We start from the raw sequence: 17,101 nt of genomic DNA on the forward strand, positions 1-17,101 counted from the left end.
CCGGTGTCCTGGACAAATTTGCCCATTGGCCTCTGTCCATCATGGCTTCTAAATAATCCCCTATAAATATGAATAATCTGCATCACTGTTAGTGGTCTGGAACCTGACAAGGGCGCAACAGGTTTCGGACCAGGTTTAGGTCAGTTTTTCAAGTAGGACTTCGGGTTTGTATGAATGAAAAAACAAATAGGCTTACCGAACATGTTTCACGCACACGCTGTCACTCACAAATACGAGTTAGGGGCCTTTCACACCAAACAAGTTTTTGCGCACATCTGTTCTTTTTTCCCATTGTTTTCCTATGTAAACACATGCTGGACGAATGCATTTACACCACGCCTCACTTTTTCCTTCAGCGTTTCGTGCAGGACCGGCACATTTTAAAAACCATGTCAAGTAAAAAAGAACTTCAAAATTTCAAAAATACATGTTGAGACACCTGTGCTCTGTTTCATTCTTTACACTGCTCAGATTGTTTTTAGCACAGTTGTCACAAAGATTGAACGTTCTAAACAAGTTCAGAATGCATAGAGGGGACAGTTGCATTGTTTCATTTTATTCCACATTGTTCTGCACCAAGTGAAGTTTCATCAAATAAACAGTAAGACAATGGTTTTTTCCCTTCTGCTCTAGTGTACAAGGGGCTGCTGTCCTTGAGGAGAGTCCCCTGTTCACTGTGTAAAGCGCTTTGAGTGTAGTGTCAGAAAAAGCGCTATATAAATGTAACATTCATTCGTTCTTGTTAAAACGGTGTTTGTGTACTGTTTCAGTACTCTTATGGATGTTGCCTATATGCTCACATAAAATACAGCCTATTGCAACAGTTCTTAGATTGTAATCAATTTCAGGTTCGGGCTTAAAATCTGACGGTATCGTTTGAGCCGGGCCACGCGGTCTTGGGTACAGGTTTCATTTTAAGGCCCGTGCAGACCTCTAATCACTGTACAGTTCCTCACCGTAGTCAGGCCAGCCTCCACTTGTAAGAACATGGTCAAGCTAGCCCCCACGTTGCTTTGCGGCATGTGTATATACTATGCATTACGGTAAGACAGTGTAAGATCTGATTTCAAAATAAAAGCGACCTTCCGGTGAATGTCAATTCACATTCAGTCAGTCTGTCAATAATGAGTGAATGAAAAAATTTAATAATTACTAAATAAAAATACATAAATATCTACATAAAACAAAATTTATAAATATTAAACAAAAATGTAACTATTTTAATAAAAAAAAAATAAGGCCTGCAAACTTAACTTTTAAGCACCAAAATGACAGACTCTCATTGAGAAACTTCCTGTTTACACAGACCAGTTTTACTTCAGAACGATAGTACAACACCTCAGAGTGCCACTCCCACAATGGCAGGGCAGTCTAATGTTGAATTTAAAAATAAAACCCTCTAAAATGTCATATACATGCTGTGTATTCTATAAATTCAGATAGATATTTTAAGGAAACTCCTTGTTTCCAAAGAACAATTTTACTTCAGAATGATACTGTAGTACACCACCTCAGAGTGTCACTCACACAATATCAGGGAAGTCTGATGTTGAATTTCAAAATGTAAGCCCTATAAAATGGCATATATATATATATAAGCTGTACTCTCTAATTCAGATGGATAGTAAAAGGGAACCCTGTTTCCAAACAATTTCACTTCAGAATGATAGTACACCACCTCAGAGCGATCACTCACACAATGTCAGGACAGTATGAATTTGTGTGAGTGACTCTGTGAGGTGGTGTACTATCATTCTGAAGTGAAATTGGTCTGTGTAAACAGGAAGTTTCTGAATGACAGTCTATACTTTTGGTGCTTAAAAGTCAGATGGTCTATGGAAATGTATTCTTTATTATTAAGTTTGCAGGAGTTCTTTTTTTATTAAAAGATTATTTTTTGTTTAATACTTAATCATTTTTTTTCATTCATTCATTATTGACAGACTGACTGACTGAATGTGAAATGACGTTCACCGGAAGGTCACTTTTATTTTTAAATCAGTTCTTACATGCTACCGTACTGCATAATACGTTTACGACAAAATGTGGGGGCTAGCTTGACCATGATTTCCAAGTGGAGGTTGACCTGACCGCAGTCTGTCCTCTCCACTGGTAGTTGGTGTGTGGTGGGTGTTCTTGCGCTCTGTCGCTGCTGTCACATTTTTTCATTTTCTTACTCCATTTTCAGTGTAAATAAATAATTATTTCTGGGTATCGAGTTAGATAAATGTTATGCATCGACCGATTTGCCTCTAAACAATTGAGTATCGAAAAATATCCTGTCGTTCAGTAACAAATTTCGATACCTAAGGGGTTAATCTCGTCAATGTAAATGATAAGCATAGCATGCTAGATGTGCCCAAATCTAAAAGTGCTAGTGATTGGCTGTGTTTAGGCATCAGGGAAAAGCGTTTACGCTTTCTAGCTGACTTGGGACCAGTGCGAGAATGGCCAGCAATCAGGCCCGGATTAAGAATTCAGAGGCCCCTGGGCACAATGTCTTGTAGGGCCCCCCACCCCACCCCACCCACACAATCAAGCTTTTGAATTTTTGGATACTATTTGCTGGTAACACCTATAGCGAGCACATAGTGCCTCACCTTTACCAATCCAGTTATATGAATCAAATTCTTCCATATTTAACACACAAACACGTACACACACCCATTAATGTAGCTTTCCTGTCTGTCTCTCTCTTCCTCTCCTGTCCTCTACTCCTCGGCTCTACAGGGGCTGCCGCTCTTGTCTCTCTCCCCTCTCCTCTTCCTGTGATGAAAAGGATGCAAACAGTATAGGTCATCTTAACTCAACTTTTTACTCTTCTTTATACTCTCTCTTCTTTATACTAAAAGAATTCTGCACTTATGTATTTAGCACTTTATTATTCATGGCCCCTAATGGCACTTTGTTTGATGATTGAATGATAGTGAAATGGTAGTAGACACATTACAAGATGCTGTAAGTATTATGGTATAATATTGGTTGCTTACAATACAAATTACAATTGCTGGTGTATGACCTGTCCAACTATTGACAAATGTACTACATGTAAGTCGCTTTGGATAAAAGCATCTGCCAAATGCCCTAAATGTAAATGTAAATCAAATGTAAAATAAAGCAGCTTGTTTTTGGTTTTTGATAATACTATATTTCATGTAAGTTGTTCTCTCTCTCTCTCTCTCTCGCTCTCTCTCTCTCTCACACACACACACACACACACACACACACACACACACACACACACAATACCTCCTCCTCTCCTCAGGGTCTGTCTGTCTGTCTCATGCTCTCCTCCTCTCCTCAGGGGCTGTCTGTCTATCTGTCTGTCTATCTGTATGTCTTTCTCCTCCTCTCCTCAGTCTCAGGGTCTGTCTTTCTCCTCCTCTCCTCAGGGGCTGTCTGTCTCATCCTCTCCTCCTCTCCTCAGGGGCTGTCTGTCTGTCTCATCCTCTCCTCCTCTCCTCAGGGGCTGTCTGTCTTATCCTCTCCTCCTCTCCTCAGGGTCTGTCTGTCTGTCTCATGCTCTCCTCCTCTCCTCAGGGGCTGTCTGTCTGTCTGTCTGTCTTTCTCCTCCTCTCCTCAGGGTCTGTCTGTCTGTCTGTCTTTCTCCTCCTCTCCTCAGGGTCTGTCTGTCTGTCTGTCTTTCTTTCTTTCTCCTCCTCTCCCTTATTAAGGGGACATTCTAATATGCATAAAGCCACATTTAGCTTTCTTATAATGTTTTATATGGGAGGAAAATACTTAACGTGAAATTAAACGCGTTACGTTCATATTCTGGACTCATCTGATTTTTTGTAGTATACATACTTTATTATGATTTTAGTATCATAATGATTAATAATAATAATTTAATAGATCAGATGCACGCACAATTATCCGTGAACTTGATAAATGTTGCAGATATGTTCTTCTAGGATAGCCTGTGCCTACTATCCACAAACAAATTGCTTTCAACTTATGTGTGCAAAATTCAGAATTCAACGAATGTGCAGCAATTTCTACAAATAGAGACATTTTTGTGAATAAAATGTTGTATTTTGTATTAGTGATCATAATTTGCGCATGCAACAAAGAGGATGTAGCAGGTGACGCGTGCATTTATTGACGTCTTTTCTGAGTCGATCTCATTTGACTCACACGTTGAGTTTATATTCTGGGCTCATCATATTTTTTTTACATAGTATTATTAGTATGATTTTTACTGTTGCGATGGACTGGCGACCTGTCCAGGGTGTCCCCCGCCTTTCGCCCAATGTTAGCTGGGATAGGCTCCAGCCTCCCGCGACCCTGTACACAGGATAAGCGGTTGACGATGGATGGATGGATGGATTTTTACTGTCTGTTAATAACACTGTCCGTCTCTTTATGTTAAGGTTTGTATTAATTTCGATATGCCAGAGGGCAGAATAAGACAGGGAATTAAAGAATGCATTGTAGTTATGTTGACCTACTGTTTTCATAACACTGGATATTCTGCTAATTCATACTTTTCTAAAACGTTGCATAATGGCAATTAACTTATTTAGCAATTACACTAGTGCTAGTTTTGTTGCCAGTGTTGCTCAAATGCACGCGTATGTGTCACCACCAGCAGTAGGCCTAAGTACCTGCATGTGTTGGGAAAAGGGAGAAGAGCGAGTTCGGCAAAAGGCGGATTCGAACTCTGGCCGAACGCGTCAAAAGCTACCATCATGCAACTCACGCCTTACGCTACAGTAGTTATTTTGTGTCGAGCGTCTTTTTGCTAAAAAGACAGGCACCGGGCCGGCACGTAGTGCAAATATACTCTCCGTTTTCGGAAATTAAAAAAATAAATAAATAAATAAATAAATCTTCCCCTCGCTTGGGCCCCAAGTGCGCATGGGCCCGTGCCCATAATGCCCATTGGGTAATCCGGGCCTGCCAGCAATACCCAAAATAATACCAGTTTAGAGCTTTTAGCAAAAATCATAATGGTCGATTATTGCCTTAGATATTGTAATTGCGATTGTTAACGTCCATTAAAATGTTAAATTACCGTGACGTCACAAAGTATGCAACCGTGTTGTTCTTCAGAGTAGCAAATTTCAATAGTGGATATGAGCTGCGCTCCAGTTTCTTTTAAGCATTATAGGCCTATTGTATTGTATTTTATATTGTAATAATGTTTGTTAAGGTAAGGCAAATAAAAACATATGTCAAATGGATGTCTATGGTATGGAATAGTAGGGATAATCCACGGCTAGCCATGCATTAAAGGATTTTAATGCACGACGTAGAGGCGAAGAACCTACGTCGTGCATTTAAATCCTTTAATGCATGGCTAGCCGTGGATTATCCCGCTTATACCACGGTTATTTGCCAAGTTAAAATAAGTTAAAGCTGTAACTGATGTTAATTTTGTAAAAATAATGTAATTTTTTAACAGACGTTTAAAAATGACGGTTATTTTCTTAAGTTAGGTTAAGAAACCTATTTTCTTAAGTTAGGTTAAGAAAAGGTTATTTTCTTAGTTATAGCACTCCGTCCACTTTAAATAAAGTAGAGCCATCGGATTGCTTTTATTTGAATGAATTATCACATTTATTTAAATTAATTATTAAAAGAGAGAGACAAAGAACTGAAAGAGTCCCCTCGTTGCTTAAGCATATAGCTAACTTAATGATTATTTAATGGATTTATTAAAATTATTTATGAATGACAGGCAACACTGACAGTGACAAGGCAATCTTTATTTGAAATAATCATGTCATTTTTTAAATGAATTATGTAGAGTGTGAAATAAAACCGGTGTCTCTAACCACGATTAGGCTATATAAAGACACATTACATTTAGCTATTTAAATGCATTCAATTAAATGAAAACAAAAAAATCAAACAGTTGGAAATTTCGATAGGGGATTGTTTTACTCAGCATTATACTAATTGATGTTAAACTCCACATTTCCATTTATCGTGAAGTTAGACATGGAAAAGGGTAGGGTTATTTCAGTTTTAGGCTTGGAGGTGAAATTATGTTTCGCTTTGCTTGTTGAGGTTCTAGATGTCAGTATGTCACTCCATTCCCTCCTCTCTGACAAAGATGGGGCCCAATATGACCGCAAACTCGCCTCGCATCGGTGGCCTGTCACTGACATGATCTGGCGACTTTCTAGTCCTGCATCAGAGAGTCGTCCAACGGCAGTGCTACGCAAACTATGGTTTGTGTACATTTGTGAGATACCTTCCACCTGAACAACAACAATTTAAAGTATACAATTTAGATTTGGAAAATAATATAAACACAGTTTAAATTTATGGGCAAAAACGAAATATCTATTACCAACCTCTTCACAAATACTTTTTAGCATATTGCCAAGGTAGTTGAGCCCCATCGGCTCCCTGGTGAACCACATTTCGGTGCTCTCGAGTTTGCACAGAGGGATGCGTCTCGGATGCAAATAGAACGCTCCGGTATTTTCTGGACACTTTGACAGATATTTTTTAAAGCTGTCCACGGGACAAAGTGGGTCGTCGGGGCTCGCAAACATAAATCCTCGTAAATTTTCTCTATCCGATGCGGTGGGATCCTTGTGGTTTTTTGTCTCTGGGTTATGCGCCAGGGTCAGGTACTCTTTCCCATTCTCGTCTTGCCGGAGAACGAAAGACTCTTTTGATAGGTTACGGTTTCCTTCTCTTCCCTCCGTGCAAAACACAGCTGTATGTCAAACCAAACTTTTTTTACAAGTCCTGTGGGTGTGAAAGGGAGAGTGCAGGTGCATTTCTAATTTTCTCCAAGTCAGACTCAGTAATACGCGGATGATGAACGCTGGTGTCTTTTCCATTTTTCCTGTAGCGCTTTAAAACTGATTTAAAGATGGCATTGCTTGACTTGAAGTCTTTATCACTTACGATGTTGAATTTTGTAATGTGACGGTTTATACCTGCTCTGAGACACATCAAACTTGCAACACTGTATTCGCGTCCAGCGGTAGACTGAACAGAGGCATAAAACTCCCGCAATGTCTCATTTAAAAGAGAAGCAGAGCAGGTCTCGAAATCAACATTTTTCTGTCTTTGGCGCAAAAAGTCACTGAAAGTGTTAACTGCCCATTAGTTGTCTTTTTCGTATTGACCTCATCTTTGTCGTCTTCGATCTTATCTAGCTCTGTCGGTGTTAATTCTTTGTGCCGCTTTTTGTCATTCAACGTCTTCTCCAAGTCTTCTATTTCGTCTTGAGCCTGGGCCCATTTCTCAAAATTGCCATATTCACCATACAAATTAAACGATATGCAAAAATCATCCATTTAGCCTACCTAAATAAACTTTTCATATGTTTCTCTCACTCTGTTTGCAAGTGTAACTGTGTTACTATGGTTACCAATGATTATAGTATAGCGGATTAATTTCGAACTGTAATCAAACTGACTGGTACTACCTGTGCATTAAACGGTTTTACTGCGCACCTTCCAGCCAATCAGAATCGAGTATATAAACAGCCCGTGGTATAAATTAAATTATTGATAAATTAATGCTTAAATTATTAATTCACGTACAGTAAATAATATGGCATATTCAATATTCAAATTTATTACAGAAAATTTAAATCGACCAAGTTACTCTGTCCCGTAAGACCTTTCATGGAGAGACAGGGGACCATTCATCCTGTTAGATCTTCAATGGTGATCTTGTTCATGTAAGATCATCCTTAGATCATTTTTGGCCTCAGTGGTTGCGCTTTGGAAATTAAAAAGTCATTTACTTTTTTAATTCATGAAAATGAAAATGCGATTCATGAAAATGTTAAATCTACCAATACCAGCTGCGTGGCAAATTGGTCTTGACGGTGATTCCTCATGCTATTCATACCATATTCTTTATGTTTGTACACTTCCAAAACACACTTAGAACAGTTCAGCCGAATTACTTTATTGCTATTTTGTACAAATCAAATTCACATAGGCCTACTTATTAACATGACGTGTTCATCATTTGCAGTGCATTTAACATCTACTTTCAAAGCGAGCGGTGCAATGTGCAATGAATCCAAAATAATTACAACGTGCTTTTCGCTCTTGTTCTACAGCTTATTATCGAGTGTCAGGTGATGTTTCTTCAGTATTAATTTTCCTCACATTACTTCAGGTGGATTTTTCCACAAACGACAACATTGGCAAACAAAAGTGCTAGCTAAAGTTAATTTAGTCAATTTCACAGAAATTGTCATTTTAAATAACGTGTCTTAACTTGAAAGATCGCCTAATTTTTCAATTTGAAACAGTAAGTCCAACACTGGAGTAAATCTCCCAGGATATCCCATCTGTCTTCTCCCAGGCTAATGAAGGATGACGGTAATGACGATACATTTATTATTCACGCCCAGTAACCCCTTAACCAATCATATGTGCCTTTAGCTTATATCGTCATGAGTATCTGGCAGTTTTCAGAAATAAAATGGGTGATTTTAGAATCTGAGACAGGAACCATGGGGATAATTGTTCCCGAATTTGAACGCACCGGCTGGAAAGGGTTAAAGGTCCTTAACAAAGATTGCATTCGCCCCTCAGTTGATGTATATATTGAGTGGGGACACATTGTTTGCATTTTTTATGGGATTCGACTGCAAAAGACCTCAACTAACTCACGAGCTCAGTACCCGCCCCTTCTGGACTCAGACTCAGACTCAGAACTGTTGGAAATCATTCAACAATGGAGCTCGGATGCCCTCTATTGGACATTTCTTGTAATTGCAGTCAGATAATTAACAGAGTGGATTAGACATGGGGTTTCTTGTATTTTTACATTTCAGTTGATATTTTTACTGTAGTTTATTTATATACAATGTTATAAATATGTTTATTAACATTAAACTTTAAAATGCAATTATTCCAAATACCTCAAAACATTTAAATATGCACAAAAAGGATGATGACATTTAATGAATCGCCACTGTGACAGTATTTATGATTTCAAGAAACCCTTCAAGAATTTAAAATGTGCAATGCCTTGAAATTAATCTATATATCTTAATCTATGAAAACAAGTTTTCAGCTAATGACCCTGCATCAGTGTGGAGTGGCCTGAAACAACTTACTAATTACAGGACTCCTACCCCCAACCCTGTGGCGGACCAACGACTAGCTGACGACCTGAATGTGTTTTATTGCAGATTTGAAAGGCCCAATTTCACACCCCACATGCACTCGGACCTTCATTTCACACAACCATTAACACCTCCTGCAACCCCCCTCCTACCCCCTCCTGCTACACTACCTGCACTCAAGATCTGTGAGGACGATGTGTGCCATGTCTTTCGGAAGCAAAGGTCAAGGAAGGCTCCAGGTCCAGATGGCATCTCACAAGTGTGCCTTCGTTCCTGTGCTAACCAACTGGCCCCCATCTTCACTCAGATCTTCAATAGATCACTGGAGCAGTGTGAAGTCCCATGCTGCTTCAAACGCTCCGTTATTATCCCTGTCCCTAAGAAACCCAAAATCACAGGACTTAATGACTACAGACCTGTCGCCCTGACATCTGTGGTCATGAAGTCATTTGAGAGACTGGTGTTGGCCCACCTGAAGGACATCACTGGACCCTTTCTGGACCCCCTTCAATTTGCTTATCGAGCAAACAGGTCTGTGGATGATGCAGTCAACATGGGTTTGCATCACGTCCTGCAACATCTGGACAGACCAGGGACATACGTAAGGATCCTTTTTGTGGACTTCAGCTCGGCTTTCAATACAATCATACCAGATATACTCCGGACTAAGTTAAACCAACTCCCTGTTCCCACCTCTACCTGTCAGTGGATTACCAGCTTTCTGACGGACAGGCAGCAGCTTGTGAGGCAGGGAAAATTAACTTCCACCACCTGTACCATCAGCACTGGTGCCCCCCAGGGATGTGTGTGTTGTAATATAGTAATTTGCCAATAGGTGTCACTGTTGTATTGTGCCATCTAGTGTGCTGCTACAGTTCTGTTCTTTTTTCTTCGTTGCTTTTACCTCTCGTTGTTTTTCTTCCGTAATAAAAAGCATGTGAAACTTCAATAGGTTATGGGCCCAGTTCTTCGCTAAAGCAAAGAAGAGGTACTTTTACACAGTTTTTTTTTGTGTGTGAAATAGACAGTGTTCTGGAACTCACAATGGAGGATAAACTGTTTATTGAAAAGCTGAGTGGGCCAGAGAACTGGGCAACGTGGAAATTTCAAATGGAACATTTGATGAAAGCTAAAGGACTATGGGGCATGGTGATGGAGACTGACAACGTGGCAGAAGGAGCAAATGCACAGGCAAGAGCAGATTTTGAAAAACGGAAGGAAAAAACGTTTTCTGTGTTGGTGCTGAATGTGAGTACGCCTCAGTTGTACCTGATAACAAGCTGTAAGACCCCTAAGGAAGTGTGGAACACACTAAAAGGACATTTTGAGAGAGACACTCTTGCTAACAAGCTGTTTCTGAAAAAAAATACTTCAGATGTGAAATGAAGGAAGGAGAAAACATAACTGAACATTTGAAACGAATGAAGGAGTTAACTGACCAGCTAGGGGCAATAGGTGCAGTGATTGAAGAGGAGGACCAGATTGTAACACTCCTGGGCAGCTTGCCTCCAAGCTATGCTACAATTGTCACTGCACTGGAAATTAAGTTGGACAGTTTAACGCTGCAGTTTGTTCAGCAAGCATTAATAAATGAAGAACAAAAACGAATGTCTGCTGATGGTAACTATAGCGGTGCTATGTCCAGTGGTGCTTTGTCCGGTGGCGTCAGCAATGTCAACACAAGTTCAGTAGTGATATGCAGGCTAACTCCAAGGCAGTGAGAGCAGACAGACCTGGCTCGTGGAGATGTTACAAGTGTGGGAAAGAAGGACATATCAAGCGTGACTGTCCAAGTAAGAAAAAACAGACTAAAACTCACAAAGCTAAAAATGTAACATGTGACCATGATGAAGATTTGTCTGAAAGTGCCTTCATCGCCAGAGAGGCAAATCAGGATAAGATGACACAACAGGTCGAGTGGTTGATCGACTCTGGAGCCTCAAAGCACATGGCGTGTCATGAAGAAATTCTCCAAGACTACCAGCAATTTCCAAAAGCACAGTCTGTGAAACTTGGTGATGGCAGAGTGGTTGACGCTCTAGGAATTGGTAATGTTAAACTGAGAATGACATTAAAAATCAGTGATGTAAAAAATGTCACAATGTTTGATGTGCTCTATGTTCCCAAGTTATCCGGGAATCTCTTCTCAGTGGGAGCTGCTGTCAAAAAAGGAAATACGGTGCAGTTTAAGAAGTCTCGCTGTTACATCCGTAATAAAAATGGAAATCTCAGAGGAATGGGAACACAAAGATCTGATGGATTGTATCAGCTGGATGTAGAGGGAAGTTTGCCCGCCTGTCACTGTGCATCAAGTGCATTGATAGCAACCAGCTTGTGGCATCAGCGACTGGGTCACACCACTAAGTTGAAGGAACTAAAAAACTGGTGAATGGAGTGGACTTTCCTGAAGAGAAAGAAGTTCCTTTCTGTGAAGCATGTGTGGAAGGCAAGCTGTCTAGGAAGCCACATAAGCCAGTAGGAGAAATCCGTTCCAAAAGTAAACTACAGTTGGTTCATAGTGATGTCTGTGGTCCCATGCAGACTGAATCTATAAGTGGATCAAAGTACTTTGTGACTTTTATTGATGATTATTCTAGATGTTGTAAGGTATACTTCATGAAACAGAAGAGTGAAGTTCTTTCCAAATTCAAGGAATTTGAGAAAATATTATCCAATGAGTGCGGACAGAAAATAGCAAGACTAAGAACGGATAATGGTGGGGAATACACATCCAAAGAATTTCAAGAATACTTGAAGGCTCAAGGTATCCACCATGAGACAACTGTACCTCACACACCTCAGCAAAATGGTGTTGCAGAAAGAAAAAATAGGACATTAATTGAAGCAGCGAGAACCATGCTCTCTCACGCTAAATTAACAAAGTCGTACTGGGCAGAGGCTGTAGCAACTGCAGCTGACATACAGAACAGACTCCCCACATCTGTTCTGAAACAAGTAACGCCCTACCAGAGATGGTGCGACAAACAGCCAAATGTGAGTCACATGAAAGTGTTTGGTTGCGTAGCTTATGCACATGTCCCAGACACAGAAAGAAGTAAACTGGATAAGAAGGCTGTGAAGCTTCGCTTCGTGGGATATGCCAACAATGCCAAAGGCTATCAGCTTGTACGACGAAGAAAAAAGAAGGATTCTTATTCGTCGGGATGTGATCTTCAATGAGTCAGACTTTGATTTGAAGCAAGAAGTGGACATTTCTTGTTCGGAGAACGAAGTTGTCATGAAAACTGACGAGAGAACACCAATCGATGCTACTGTCGATGAAACTGCTAGAGAAGGTGGCAGAATCAGAAAACCACCTAAGAGATATGGTTATGATGAGTTTGCCGACCTGGTAACCGTTGATCATTATGCTAGTGTTTGTTGTGTTGCAGAACCAAGCACACTGAAAGAGGCAATGCTGAGTCCTAATGCAAAGGAATGGCAGAAGGCAGCTGACTTGGAATATGAATCACTGCTGGAAAATAAGACGTGGGATTTAGTGAAATTACCAAAGGATCGGAAGGCCATAGGATCAAGATGGGTGTTTAAAGTTAAGCATCATAGTGACGGACAAGTGGAGAGATACAAGTGCAGACTTGTCGCTAAGGGTTACTCACAGAAGTATGGTGCCGACTACGATGAAACTTTTTCACCCGTGGTACGTTTTAGCTCAATTCGTACATTGTTGTCCTTCGCTGTCCAGAATAACATGCATGTGCATCAGATGGATGTGGTAACCGCATTTCTAAATGGACACCTGGATGAGGAGATCTATATGGAGCAACCAGAGGGATACATCAGACCAGGGGAGGAAAATTTGGTGTGCAAGCTGAAGAAGTCAATATATGGACTGAAGCAGTCCCCTCGCTGCTGGAGCAAAACTTTCACAGAGTTCATGAAAAACATTGGTTTCAAACAGAGTACATCAGACCCATGTGTGTTTGTGAGATCTCGACAGGAGCTGGAGATATTAGCTGTGTATGTTGATGATCTAATTCTGATCACAGAGTCGATGGAAAGCATGAAAGAGCTGAAACTCGCACTTAACCAGCGCTACAAGATGAAGGACATGAGAGAACTGTCCTATATCTTGGGAATCTCTGTCATCCAAGACAAAGAAAAAAACTGTGTGTTCCTTCATCAGAAGCATTACATTGAAGCCATTCTTCAAAAGTATGGTATGCATGATGCAAATCCGTTGCAACTCCAGCAGATGCAAATGTAAAGCTAAAGAGGAATGATGGTGTCAGCAAGCCTGTGAACCCAAGTGCTTACCAGTCTATAGTAGGTAGTCTACTGTATGCTGCGATGGCCACGCGACCTGACATAGCACAAGCAGTGAGCGTTGTATCAAAGTTCAATGCAAATCCAAGTGTTTCACATCTGACTGCGGTGAAGAGAATTCTACGGTACTTGAAGGGAACAATGAATCTCGCACTCAGGTATGAGCGGTCAGAGTCTGGAGCTTTGGTCGGTTTCTCAGATGCTGACTGGGCTGGAGACCAGGACGATCGTCGCTCTACAACCGGTAATGTGTTCTTACTGGGTGGAGGAGCGGTGAGTTGGCTCAGCAAGAAACAGTCAACTGTTGCTCTTTCAACAGCGGAGGCTGAGTATGTTGCACTTAGTCAAGCAGCTCAGGAATGTGTCTGGCTTAGACGACTTCTGAGTGATCTTGGAATGGATGCTACTCCTGTGGTGATCCTGGAGGACAACCAAGGATCCATTGCAATCGCAAAGAATCCAGTTGATCATTCAAGAACCAAGCATATTGACATTCGCTACCATTACATTCGTGAATGTGTGCAGAGTGGACAAATACAACTGCAATACTGTCCCACAGATGACATGAAGGCAGATATCTTTACCAAGCCATTGGTGAGACAGAAGTTTGAGTGTTTCAGGAGTGAGATTGGACTTTGTTTCATTTAATCCTGTTTTTTAGTCTGATCTTAAATAGGCTAGACGTTAACTATGTTACAGTGTAAAACTATTAACATGGAAAAAGGACTACAAGAAAAAAAAAATATATATTTTTTTTTTGTTTGTTTTTGTTAATATAATTTACTAAGAAATGGCTTAGAATTTACCCATTGTAAAATTAAGTGGGAGTGTTGTAATATAGTAATTTGCCAATAGGTGTCACTGTTGTATTGTGCCATCTAGTGTGCTGCTACAGTTCTGTTCTTTTTTCTTCGTTGCTTTTACCTCTCGTTGTTTTTTCTTCCGTAATAAAAAGCATGTGAAACTTCAATAGTGTGCTCTCCCACTACTCTTCTCCCTGTACACCAATGACCGCACCACCAAGGACCCCTCTGTCAGGCTCCTGAAGTTTGCAGACGACACCACTGTCATCGGCCTTATCCGAGATGATGAAGAGTCTGCATATAGAAAGGAGGTTGAACGGCTGGCTTTCTGGTGCAGTCAAAACAACCTGGAGCTGAACACGCTCAAAACAGTGGAGATGATTGTGGACTTTAGGAGGAACACCCCACCATTGTCCCCCCTCACCATTCTAAACAGCACTGTGGCAGCAGTGGAGTCATTCAGGTTCCTGGGCACTACCATCTCACAGGACCTGAAGTGGGAGATACACATCGACTCCATTGTGAAAAAGGCCCAGCAGAGGTTGTACTTCCTTCGCCAGCTGAGGAAGTTCAACCTGCCACAGGCACTGCTGATACACTTAAACTCAGCAGTCATTGAGTCTGTCCTCTGCACTTCAATAACTGTCTGGTTTGGTGCAGCTACGAAATCAGACATCAGAAGACTACAAAGGACAGTTCGGTCTGCTGAGAGGATTATTGGTTGCCCCCTGCCCCCCCTTCAAGAACTATACACTTCCAGAGTGAGGAAAAAGGCTGGTAAAATCACTCTGGACACCGCTCACCCTGCCCACTACCTTTTTGAACTGTTGCCTTCTGGCCGGCACTTCAGAGCTCTGAACACCAGAACCGTCAGACACAGGAACAGTTTTTTCCCTCAGGCCATCCATATAATGAACAATTAAATTGCCCCATTGAGCAATAATGATGTGCATTACACAGTTTAATTTTAATTTATATTATTCAACATATCCACTTCTGCCATTACTTACATTGCTCTGTACATAATATTCTGTTTTTTGTTCTTTATATACAGATTGTATTAGATTTGCACTACGTGTGTGTATGTGGGTATGTATGAAGGTGAGTGTATGTACGTATATGTATAATTATTTATATTGTGTTATTTTTTGTTTTTAATTACCTATGTCTTGCTGCTGTTTTTGGTATTGTTTGTATTGTTGTAGACTGGAAGCTCCTGTCACCAAGACAAATTCCTTGTATGTGTAAGCATACTTGGCAATAAAGCTGATTCTGATTTTGATATTTTTAAGCAATTCAGGCTAAAATTATAGGGATTTTTCAGAATCTGTTAAAAGTGACACACTTCCTTCTGCCAGTTAGTGGCGCTACTGACCGTGACCAACAATGGTCACATCAAACTGATCAGCCATCAAGGACAAACATTTTGGTTAAATTTTGATGTTTTTAATTTTCTGCAAGTAGAAGATATGAGACTTTTCCTTACCCAGCACTGTCTGTGAAAATACCATTATCTGCAGTCATTCACAAGCAGAAGATACGTTGAACTTAATGTGGAATGCATTTTGGTATTGTTTCCGCCCCTCACAACCACTATAACCTTTCAAACTATGCACTCTATCGACTATCTTTGAGTATTACTGGAAATTTGATGATTTATACCTCTTAAAGTGAAAAATATAAATCTGAAATAATAATATTTAGTGACATATTGAGATCTTTGTTCATGTCATATAAAAGTTCATATTTTGTGTACTAGAAAATTGTTGTGTTAGGTGTTCAGCAACAAATCAATCAAGATAAATGGAGGCCCAAAAGTAAAAGTTTTATTTTGTATTAATTTGACATTTTCGAAGACTTTTTTTTTAAAGATTTTCACTCAGCTACCTCTATAACCTGGAAAAATTTGAAATTGAACAAATACATAATTAGTTAATAACTTGTGTGTATAACAATAACATACATAAACAAAATAACACAAACATAGCAATATAAATTCTAATAATTTGATGTTTTAAAATACTTCTTAAGTTTCTCATCTGATTGCTGCTTGTCATTTTCCAGGTCCATAGTGGTCTCAAGGGCCAGTTTCAAGTCTCCTTCAAGCTTTCTCTTGGCTCTCTCACGATCCATGTGCAACTTTTTCTCTTGTTCAAGGGAACCCTCAAGCTATGGGAAAACAATATATAAATGTTCAAAGCAAAAATGTACATTAAATGATTTAAGGACAAGTTGAAACAGTAACTCACATCATCAACTTGTTGCTCAAGTTTTGTCTTAGCTTTGGTCAGGGTGTTGACTTTGTCCTCCTCTGCCTGGAGATCATCCAGAGTCTGCTGATGTGCCTCTTGGAGGGCTTTCTTCTCCTTTGTAAGCTTGGCAAGGCTCTCATCCTGTCCTGCCATTTCCTCGGTCAGGTTCTTGACCTGTGCGGTGTTGGATACTAAATTACTTCCTTTTGTCCTAATTAATTTTATTTTAAAAATATTAGGTAACAGCAGAAATGAAATAATATACTCTATTAAACCAAATCAAACTCAAACCTTATTTTCAGTGGCATGTTTCTCCTTTTCCACTTTAGCCAAGGTGAGCTCTAGGTCATCAATATCTTTCTTCAGCTCAGAGCACTCATCCTCCAGTTTCCTCTTCTTGGCTGTGAGTTCAGCATTGATTTCCTCCTCATCCTCCAGTCTCTCAGTTGTGTCTTTGAGTTTAGCTTCAAGCTGGATTTTGTTCTTGATCAGACCCTCACACCTCTCCTCGGCATCTGAGAGATTCTCACCTTCCTGACAGGAAAAAGGATTTGACATACTATGGTAAAAAATGTGTATAATTTTTAAATGGAACCACATTTCAGTAAATTAATTAGTGCATACTCAGAGGCTATTTGAAGCTGCAGATCATTCTTCTCTTGCAGCAGTGAAACCATCTTCTCCTCAAGCTCCTTCTTTTT

This window comes from Xyrauchen texanus, chromosome 3 (assembly GCF_025860055.1).
Source record: "Xyrauchen texanus isolate HMW12.3.18 chromosome 3, RBS_HiC_50CHRs, whole genome shotgun sequence".
In the NCBI taxonomy this organism is placed as follows: Eukaryota; Metazoa; Chordata; class Actinopteri; order Cypriniformes; family Catostomidae; genus Xyrauchen; species Xyrauchen texanus.